Source organism: Cibotium barometz, chromosome 4 (genome assembly GCF_041138505.1).
Source record: "Cibotium barometz isolate CiBa-2024 chromosome 4, ASM4113850v1, whole genome shotgun sequence".
NCBI classification, from domain to species: domain Eukaryota; kingdom Viridiplantae; phylum Streptophyta; class Polypodiopsida; order Cyatheales; family Cibotiaceae; genus Cibotium; species Cibotium barometz.
The window spans coordinates 13455089-13466883 of NC_141049.1; the positions used below are offsets into that span (position 1 = coordinate 13455089).

The following is an 11795-nucleotide window of genomic DNA, read 5'->3' on the forward strand; positions in this document are numbered from 1 at the left end:
GCTTACAATGGGACCCAACTATTGTTTTTCTTTATCCACCGTTCGTAATAAAAGTGGATGTATAAGGTAGCATGAGCTTTAAGATACCAAAATGTAACACTAGACTCTACTATATTGCACTTGAATGTATCATCCTTATGCTTCCTCTCTACAATGTTCCATTGCTCTCCAAGCAAGACAACCATGTCATCAAACATGGTAGGTGTTTGTGAGAAAGTAAATTGATTGAACATCTTAGCAAAAAGATGAATTAGGCATACCCAGCTGAGACCCACATATCAAGATGGCTTTGCAAACATCAAAGATCCTTGTATGTCACAAAGCATCTTCGATTTCATGACCATAACTATCCAAGCATCAGGGGTTGGCCATTCAACAGAAGATAGGAGAGGAGATGTGATGATCTCTAGCTTACCAAACCAACCGTCATGCATTGGCACCACATAGGAATGCCGATAAAAGACTCGATATTTTCCTTATTAAGAAGGTCTGCAATGGTTTTACAAGAAAACAGTGCCTCACCAATGTCTGCATGGAGTGCTTGAAATATTTCAGTAAGGCTTCATAATGGTTGCTCCTCTGCCAAGTTGGAAAGAAAAATATATGCAACCTAAAAATAAGATCATTAAACATGAAAGATGTAGCTATCGTAATATCTGCAACCCAAAAATAAGATCATTAAACATACAAGAGGTAGCTATCGTAATATCACATGCCTCCTTCCTTCCCTATGATACTTACAGTTGCATGGGAATCGATTTTGTTGGTGAAGATGTCTCGTGGCGTGTACACATGTTGTACAATGGCCACTAGGTCTCCATTGCTCGATTTTTTGAATCCCTATAAATGACCCTTCCAATGAAGCTCCATCACATCTCATCGTCGAACTTAGTGCGGCGAACTTAGTGCGGACAAATAGCAGTAGGCTGCAAGAAAACCCAAGCACCCTTGCAAAATGCCTCTCTTACCCAAGCACCATCATCATCCCTCTTGTTTTACAATAACGAGATCTCCTCAATCTCATCTTTTGGTCTTCTTCGTGGTGCAGCCATATCAACTATGAAGCTATAGTAGTGAGATTAGGGTTAGGCAAATGAGATAGAGAAAGAAAAAGTGAAGATGACATTATGCAGATTAGGGTTTCGAGCTTGATGGATATTAAAGAGATGGAAGAAGAAGGGAGGAAGGTTAATGAGAGTTTAATTTGGACGTTCAAGAGGGAAAGCGGACTTGAAAATGAAATTTTTTACTATAATGAAATTTGAGATGGGTTTTTGGGGAAAAAAGTGACTGTTTTGGGGAATCTTGAAAATTTCAAATTTTTAAGGATTTTTTGAGCCACGAGAATGGTGGGACCACACCTACCCTAACCCCCCTACTTTTTGAAAAGGACAAGTGTAATTATTAGTCCTGAAAGCCTAGTCCTCCTCCCTAAAACCTAGTCTCCCTCCCTATATTCAAAGGAGACCAAATGTGCGCAATCCTCTATTCCTATTAGTCTGTTGCTAATTACTTTCATTAGAAAAAGGCCCAAAATATATTCAAAATCTCCCTAATGATAGATGCTCGGTTGTGTGGAGTTTGCCTCCCATTCTCTCAATGGCTGGGTGGTGATCTAGAGCTCAACTCCTTCATGAGTTGTGTGTCCATAGGCGACCAATGTAACATTATCTCTCCCCCCCACACTCACAATGTTATAGTACATACATCTCTCTCTCTCTCTCTCTCTCTCTCTCTCTCTCTCTCTCTCTCTCTCTCTCTCTCTTATCATCATTCTCCTCTTAAAGGCCTAAAATGAGGACTTTGAGCAATGACATAAGTAGGCATTTAAATTGTAGAAGATTAAACATAAAAGGTAGACATCTTGAGCTTAGGACATTAATGAATACTAATTTTCCTTGAGTTGAGTGAATATTTATTGAAGAAGGTTGAGATTTCCATGTAGAATCTCTCTCTCTCTCTCTCTCTCTCTCTCTCTCTCTCTCTCTCTCTCTCTCTCTCTCTCTCTCTCTCTCTCTCTCTCTCTCTCTCTCTCTCTCTCTCTCTATCCATTATTTGTGTGTGAGAGAGAAACGTTGGAGACTTTAGGTGTGAATCTAGAGGCTAGCTAAAAAGAGAAAAATTGAGAATGCGAGAAGCCTGAACAAAATGTCATATGGTCACTTGTAAAAGAGAAAAGTCAAACTCTAGTCCCCTTTATATATGCTTAAAAATTAGAATATAAAGAAGACCATGAAATTTTGTGCAATAGCCACATTGCATTCTTTTGTGCCACTTGGTAGGGGAGAACTCAATCTCCTTTATATATCGTATAGATAACTATTATGATAATAAACTACTTAATTGATAAGAGGCATGGTTATCGAGGAGTTTGAAGAGGGGTACACGGATGGACTAAGGATCATCCTTGAGAGAGGGAGCAAGCAAGAGAGAGAGAAAGAGAGAGAGCGAGAGAGAGGGGGGGGGAGAGAGAGGGGGCTTTGATTGAGGAATTCAATTCAAAACACATGGTATGCAATAAGTGAGTAAAGGGTTTCAATAGTTGTGGAAGAATTGTGGGGGGGAAAGAGAGAGAGAGAGAGAGAGGGGGGGGGAGGGGGGAGAGGTAAGTTGTGGATGGTGGATGATGGATGTGATGATAGGTTGTATATAAAAATTTAAAAAAAATGGCACTACTAATGGACTACTTATATAGAGTTTGAGAGCATTAAAATGCACATACATGAGTTAGGTGAGAAGTTGAGAAAGAGGGAGAGAGAGAGAGAGGGGGGGCTACAAAGAAATGCCCATCGCCATGCATCCATAACATCACCATCATGACCTGATGGTTCCACCAATGAAACCGGTTAGTCATAACTAGACTAGGCCAAACCAAGTTTAGAAACTCACACTTACACCCTTAAGTCCCACCCCACCGAGATAGGCTTCACCACCCCAAGTACCGTGAAATCTAGCCCTTAGTTACTAATGACTCTAGTATTCTCGTAAAGAAATTGATAGTGAAAGTATAGATTTTCCAGCTCCCAATGAATCTATTAACAAACTTGTCCCCCTAATTTGCCTATCACTAACAACCCAAGGCCTCTTCTTTTGTCAAGTGCTTAGAGACAAGAGACTCTTGATTTCAGCCCAAAGATTGGGCACAATACCTTGAATTTAGGGGGTTATTATGCCATGATTTCATATAGCAATTAAGGGAATAAATATTTTCAAAGTAAGTGAGTCTTTGATGGAAACTCATGGGGGGTTATTAAGCCTGATTTAATAGACTTAGAGGTGTTCAGACATAATCCTACACATGGTAGCTTCACGCCACTGGCTTTTCAACCAAGTGCAATGATCAATTATGTGAATTAATAGTTCCTCTCATACTAAGTTGAATTACTATTGTGGCACTGCTCATCAGTAGGGTAAAACTAACCTATCTCATGTGACGGTCTAATCCCAACTCACGTTCCCTATTGCTGGGTGAACAATCCAACACTTGGCAAATTCTGCTTCACAATGATAGGAATATCCAACATCAAATCATAAAAAAACAACATCGCTACCACAAGCCAATTATCCCTATGGTAGCTTATTTGACACCTCTAGCTTTAGATTTCGAAAAACTAAAGGATCGATAGGTCATGCTTTCATAGTTTGTATTCGTACTAAAAATAAAAATCAAACTAGCTTTTACCCTTTTGTTCCACACGAGATTTCTATTCTTGTTGAGCTCATCTTAGGACACCTACGTTATCTTTAACAAATGTGCCTCCCCATCCAAACTCCCCACCTAACAATGTCTTCCACCTGGATCAATATGCAATTTCAGGGTAAGCAAGTTATTAAAAAGAAACGAGAAATCTTCCCAAGGCCCTCGCCGGGCATCTCCAGATTCGATCACGTTGCCATCCAACGCCACGCCCCAGATTGGGAATATTAACCCAATTCCCTTTCAATGCACGGCACGCATTGCACCCTTGACATAGGACTTCCCCATCTCTTAGGATCGACTAACACGTCCAATTGATATTCACATGGAACTTTTCTCCACTTCGGTCTTCAGAGTTCTCATTTGAATCTTTTCTACTACCACCAATATCTGCACTAGGGGCTGTTGCACCATGACCCCCATGCCCTCCTACTGTCAAGGCCTCGCACTCACCTCGATGGTGTGGTATATAGGTCACACGCTTTAGCGCCATCCATTTTCAAGGCTAGTTGATTCGACAAGTGAGTTGTTACACACTCCTTAGCGGATTCAACTTCCATGACCACCATCCTGCTATCTTAATCAATCAACACCCATTGTGCGATCTAGGTTAACGTTGTGCAATTAGGCATGCAATTAGGCACCGTAACCCGACTTTCATTTCATCCCGCATCACCAATTCACAGCTTGCCAACAATGGCCCATTTGGAGCTCCCATTCTGCACCTGGGTTCAAGAGAGCAATCCCAGATGCTTCCCTATTTAAAGTTTGAGCATACGTCAAGGTTGTTTCACCCCCAATGCCTCTACTCATTCACTTTACCTGATAAAACTGTTATGAGATCGAGCAATCTTGAGGGAAACTGCAAGGGAACCAACTACTATATGGTTTGATTAGTCTTTTGCTCCCCTATACCACCCAAGACAAATGATTTGCATGTCAGTATCACATCAAGCCTCCACCAAAGTTTCCTCTGGCTTCACCCTACTCAGGCATAGATCACCATATTTTAAGTCCGAGCTAGCACATGTCTTATGTCATCATCATGACTTTGAGGTTGTAAGCTTGCTAGCCAAGGACACATATTGTGATTTCTCTTAGTCCCTCCCATTTGAGGTAGTCCCAATCATTGGCTCTTTACCCTTCCCCATGTTCCTTGTTCCTTGTTCAAAACGAAGAGAAACTGGAACTCATAATGGGCTCCTATAGATGGTGGACTCTTGCTTACATTGTGTGTAGTTGTTGGGTGTTTTGTGGGATGCTTATCCTTAAGGGTACAAAAAAGTGGCATATCTCAATTAGTGTAGTTATGGTTGTTGGGCTGATTGGATGTGGCCAATTTGGGACAAACCCAATTTGACACATGTTTGAAACGTTTTGGTGTCCGTTTTGGTGTCTAACATGGTTTATGCACTTCCTGAGGGAGAAAACCTTAATGTTCTTGGTCCTCTTCCCACTCCTTCACTAGAGCTTTACCCAAAGATAGGGCGGTTTAACTCCCCTTTGACAAAGTTGATGGTGTTATATAGCCAATTTTGATAAATCTGGGGCTTGGAGGACTGTAGACTCATATTTCACAAGGTTCTGCTATCCTCTACTCACTTCTATGCTTAGGTTGCTTATCTTGTCCCAAACCTCCTTGCTTAAGGTGGATCTAAAGAAGGAGTGTTGCCTTCTTAATAAGTGAGCACTCTATTGTGAGTGCTAGTCAATTGATTATATTGTCGTTTCCAACAATTAATCTAGATCAAGTTTACATCAAAGACTCTAGCGAAGAAACAACAATTATATTGTCGTTTCCAACAATTAATCTGGATCAAGTTTACATCAAAGACTCTGGCAAAAGAAACAACCCCTCCTTCTTGAGGTAGTCTAAAATTGAATTCAGACATTCCTATTCTGTTCAAGCTTCCAAAACTAAGTGTTTTTTTTGTTTTGTTTGAGCTTTTTTTGGGGGGGGAGTAGACCCCGGCTCACGCATGTAGTAGACTCACATTATTCTAGGATCATGTATATAGGCTCATGTCTGTGGAGTCATACCTTTAGACTCACGCCTCTAGAGTCGTGTAGGATCATGCCTTGTTGGTATGAAATAGCCTCGTGTACGTCTAGTGAGAAGACTTACGTCACCTCTGGTGGGCTTACATCCCTAGGCTCACCCTGCATGTAGCCTCATGGATTTAGGCTCACAGATGTAGGCTCACACTTGTAGAATCAAGTTTATAGGCTCACATTATTTTTGTATGATCTAGGCTCATGAATTTTATTTTTATGAACTAGGATCACAAATTTTATTTTTATGAAATAGGCCATATTTTTACGAAAAAGGCCTATGACAAGGTTGGGGTGAAACTATTGGATAACAATTATACTTAATGCTCCAAAACTTATAATTATTAGATAATAAATATACGTAATGTTACAACAAGTACAAGGGAAAAAAATTCTTGGAAATTGTAGTTGATATATAGATTATAAAATCTTTATAAGACAGGAGTAGGTATTCCTTATAAGTCTTCAAGGTGGTTTTAACTATCTAGTACAATATTAGATTTACCTACCTCTAGACTCACGTTTGTGTTAACCCTGTCTGTTGACCCGCACCTCTAGAATCATGACTCATGCCTCCAAACTCATGGCTCATGGCTCACATCTCTAAGCTTACATGTGTTGACGTCTTTTTATGGTGGGGCTGTTTGCTTATGTTTCCCAACCCAAGAGATGGTTTGGTCTAGCTTTTGGATTTTTTTAAGCTCTTGGACTTGGTGTGGGGGTGATTAAGGTTCCTAACTGTAGTAATTAATGATGGTTATTTTAATAATTTTGATTATTTTGTAAGCTTCTAAGCTACTAATTCCAATAATGCATGAACAAAAAATAACTATCCCACTCTAATTCCAATAGTGCATGAAAAAGTATGAAATGCATGAACAAAAAATAACTATCCCACTCTAATTCCAATAGTGCATGAAAAAGTATGAAATGCCTGAACAAAAAATAACTATCCCACTCTAATCCACACCTAATGGAGCTCAAAGCTTATGTTTTTGAAGTGGACTACTAATCACAAGCTAATAATTCTAATAATACATGAAAAATATGAAATGCATGAACCAAAAATAACTATTCCACTTTAATCCACCCCTAATGGAGCTCAAAGCTTATGTTTTTGAAGTGGATTACTCATAACCACAAGTGATAAGCTATTTCTTGGCTTTATGTAATAATATCCAAGCCTTATGCGCTATTTCTTGGCTTTATATAATAATATCCAAGTGATAAGCTATTTCTTGGCTTTATGTAATAATATCCAAGCCTTATGCACTTTAAAGCCATGCAATAGACCAATGAAATCAAGGTTTTCCCCTTCCAAGTATGAAAATAGAATGCCCTACTTGGAGTGTGACCTCCTAGTTAACACCGGGTTAATATTGGGTGATCCCATTATCTTGGAATGGATAGAAAAATGGAGTTAATCCCTTGGATAGTCCCTAACAGTAGCGGTGCCAATATATAGTCAAGTCAAGTGCCTTAGCCTTGTTGAATCATGTGTTGCAGTGCAACTCTATTATCACATTAGAATTCTGCTTTAATAAGGGGGTGAAGGTAGATCTTCCCCTTGCCTAGATGGAGGCAAGAAGGAGATAGCCTTTGTAGTGGTTCTCTATCACAAAAGGTTGATAGGGAAGAAGATAATGGAAGAGGGAAACCTATAATTAAACCTATCTAGCAAGATTCGATAGCATACATGCAAGCAAGCGTAGAGAAGAAGAGAGATCACAATTATTCTATTGTAAGGGAATGAATGTCTATTGCTTAGTGTCAAAACTAACTTATATATACGTGACTAGTTTTTACAGTAGGTTTGATAAAATCTTAAAAATAGTCCGGTCACTATTACTCATCTTAATAAGCAAGTATGTATATGAGATTCTTAGACTTCCCCTATTTGCAATTAAGCTCATATTAAGGCTACTTTATATGTTCCAATGTCGTCTTACAAAAGATTAGGTACCTGGAGATAAGATGGCAAAGCACCTTCTTACATATGATAGGATGGGCGGGTGAGAAACCATGTTAAGCAGCAAAGAGGTTAACATAAAAATGGTATGGCCTCTACTAATAGTCTAAAGAAAGTATGTACACAAAATTCTTAAGACCTTCCCTATTTGACAACACCAATTATGATATGCAATCCCTTATAGAAAAATATGATTCCTTTGGGCCTATAAGGGGTGTTAACCACTTTGCTGGTTCGTAACATGGTTCGCTTGCTCGTCCTACCATAAGGCATTTTGCCATCTTAATTGCTCATGAATGGGAACCTATCTTTTTAATATCTTTTGTAAGCCAGCACCGAAACATATAAAGCAGCCTTACCATAAGCTTAATGTCAATTAAGGATGGTCTAAGAACTTCATGTCAAATAGGGAAGGTCTAAGAACTTTGTGTACATACTTTCTTAAGACTAGTAATAAAGGCCATACCATTTTTATGTTAACCTAACTCAACTCAAATACCAGTTTGATGTGTCTCATGAAGTATATCTAAAAGGTGATGTTGATGATGTAGAGATGAAAAATGCATTCTACTTCTTTGAGATGCTAGACCCAAAAGATGACAAAGATGTTGATGATCAAAAGGGAAATGAAGAAGCTAAAGAGGAGGGAGGCAAGGATTCTAGTGAAATTAAGAATGTAGATGCATCAGGTCAACCCAAAAGCCCCCACAAGGACCTAGTGGCTATCAAGACAAGAATTAAGATAAGGGCAAGGGTAAGACGTAGGAAGATGATCCAAAGAACACTTGAGGTGAGAAATGTTTGATATGCCCACACTACAGCATGCATCTTATGCATAATTTCTTAGAGAATTATTGCCTGAATTGGATGTGAATGAAGAAGTGGACAAAGAGCACACAACCAATCCTATGTAATTCCATGGGTTTCAACCCCATCCCCCCACTCATCATAGAGTTGAGGAAGAAGAAAGGCACCTCCATACGTGCCAACACATATTGACATGCCAAAGTATGAAACCAGCCCATCTCTCAATGAGGATGAAGAAGAAAATATCGTCCCTTTGTTGAAGGCTGTGAACTTGAAGTGGTACTACCCCTTGAATAAAGGTGGTCCATAGGAGTTCATCGATTGGATTGAAATGGACCAAAACATTGGTTTTGAAGTGTTGGAGGTGTGCATAGTTAGAAAAGCCATCATCATATCCTTTTTGCACTGGAGTCTTGATAAGATGGTTCAAAACCCTATAGAATAGCATCGTGGCTTGAGGATCATGGCTTGTAGCCAAGATGGAGGAAGCCACACTTTCAAAATATTAGATACTTAGTATCTTCTTAGTGTTATACTCTGCACTATATGTGCATGAATCACACATATATGCCCATCCCTCATTAGTAGTGTGGAGTTAGGAGGAGTTCAGGTAGCTCATGGAAAAAGAGCCAAGTGTGGAGTTCAACACAGGACACCAACAATGTTGCAAGTGCTCTCCTACTTGTGCAAGCTCTGCCGGGTCATTTTCCTTTGAGACGAGATGCATTTTTGGCCACCAATCCACTATTTTAAGCACAAACCACATAGCCTACTCATTCAAAGAAACTTAAGCTTTAAGCTTCAACTCCCTAGCAATTATACGATTCTAAGGACAAAGTAGTTATGTCATGGTTAACATTACTTGATTGTTGTGGTTCAAATTATCTAATCTTTGGTGTTACAGTCATATGTTTTTAAATGTGGTGACATAATGTTTGTATTAACCCACTCTTAAATGATAAGAGATAATGGGTATCCGAGCTCTAATACATAAATACATGAGCTAGAGACACCTTGTATATATTAGTTTAGACCACCACATGCATCCTAAACACATAGCCTTGGAGCGACCACATGTAAAAAGGTGGTTATGTACATATAATATATTTTTGCTAATGAGAAAGGACACAACCCCATTATACAAACTAAAGTGTATCTTCTTGCTCTCTTGTGTATCTTCATGTGGATGTGTGCATGTTGAGAGAGGGATTGCTTGGATGCTTATGTGGATGCTTATGCAATGAGTTCTTTTCTTATTATTCTCTATCTTGAGAGTGCTTTTCTTACTCTTCTCTATCGTGAGAGTGTGTGAGGTTAGCATGTTGTACAAGCAATAGCGTTCACATAGCCTACCATCAATTGTGTAGCTTCCACCACTAGGAGGTTGAGGGATCGGTACAACAGTAAGTCCCCTAATTACCATTGCATTAATAAAGCTAAACATGTGCCCCACACACACACGCACACACACACGCACACACGCACGCACAAGCACATGCATGCATGCTAGTGTTAAAAGATAACCTCTAACAAGAACAAAAGATAAAAGGTAACCTTTGTGAGAACAAAAATTTTAATAGAAAAAGGGGATTTTTTTAAAAAGAAAAACCATGGAAAAGGAAAGTGCAAAGCATACCTAATTGATGGTGGTGGTATTGTCACATCAATTTTTCATAATAAAAGTGTAGCTTTAAAAAAGCACAAGATGTTATGGAGGGTGAGGCCACTCTAACTCGCCAAATGATTAAGGCACATTAAGGATGTGAAACTTAACTTTCACTCCTAAGCACTATAGGTATGTTAGTTGGACTCTCTTGAAAGCATGTTTGTATCTACTTTTATGCAAGATGCAACATATAGATTTTGTTTTAACCTAGAGAGTAGCATCAACAAGTAGTCATAGAGATTCATATACTTTTTCACAATTACTTAAGCAAAAATGATTTATTATTTTAAACCCTTGTCACTTTCTAAGGGTGTTAATTTGGCATCTTGTTGTGTATGAGGATGCCAATGCACATTAACCTAGGTTGATGACATGAACACTATTATATACGACCCAAGCAAGAGTATATGTTTTGATGTCAAGCAGGGTGCATAAGTGTGCAACTCAAGAAGAATGCAAGACACTTTCCAACATGGAAAATGTGGAGGACACATGCATCATGGCTATGACACATATTTTTGTATGAGAATCCACATGCTACAACACCTTCTAGGTCCTACTAATAATTAAAAACATGTGTTTCAAGCTATAAAAAGTTTGTTCCTCAAGCTATAGAATTTTCAATGGCTTCGTTCATTTGAAGAATTAAAAATTATAATGATATGAATCCAATTCTTTGTCTGTTTTAAATATTGAAGCTAGACATTTGAATAAATAATTTGTTCTAATATAGAGAAGTATAGAAACTTGATACATTCATCTGCAACTTGAGAGCTTGGATAAGCTTAGAAGCTATGCCTAGAAAATGGCCAAATTTTTTACCAAAAAGTGTCTTACTTACACACAGCAGCACAAGATGTGTTAGACAAATTATCAAATTGTGTCTTCTTGACTACAATTATCACAAGTTAGGTTCCCCCCCTAAGGCTTTGACATCTACATAAATGGACTTTGGCATCTGTGTCATGAAGCACACAATTTAGGGCATCCAATTCTCCACAACTTTCTCTTGAATTTTGCTTGATTGCTAAAGGTAGACAGAGACTGCACCTTCACACTTGGCTAGACAAAGACCCCTCTACACAAGTTGTTCAAGGGGACACTTACACCTCGTATTTACTCACTTATATCAATGAATGTGCATCACATTGGAGACACCCCAAAACACATATAAAGGCTGATATAGATGTACTTGGACTTATATACATCACAGAGTGGAGGACTTCATGGACTTATACATCACAAAGTGGATGACTTATACATCAAAAAGTCACGGACTCCCTCCCAATGTAGTACCATCACTTTAGTATAGCGAGTTACAAGCAACAAGTGTAAGAAAATAAAACTTTTAGAACCAAGTAAAAAGAAGATTAAAGAGGAGGGAGATGTGCTAATAACAAGATACCTCTCGTGGATAGCATGGTCCAAGCAAAGAAGGATGTAAATTGTTAACTTGGCACACTCCAATTCAAATTCAAGGTAGTCAATACTGAAAGCGATGTTTTCAAGGATTGATATAGCTTTTCATAATTCTTAATCTTTGTTATATAAGTGTGTGAAAGTTTAAGTGAAACAAGACCTTAAGTAGATGGAATTCTAATATT

The 11795-nt window shown here is 38.7% G+C and overlaps 1 pseudogene; it reads right to left on the bottom strand.

The window, feature by feature from the left end:
• Positions 1–3107: 3107 nt before the first annotated feature.
• Positions 3108–5339, bottom strand: LOC147638932 (25S ribosomal RNA; annotated as a pseudogene).
• Positions 5340–11795: the final 6456 nt, after the last annotated feature.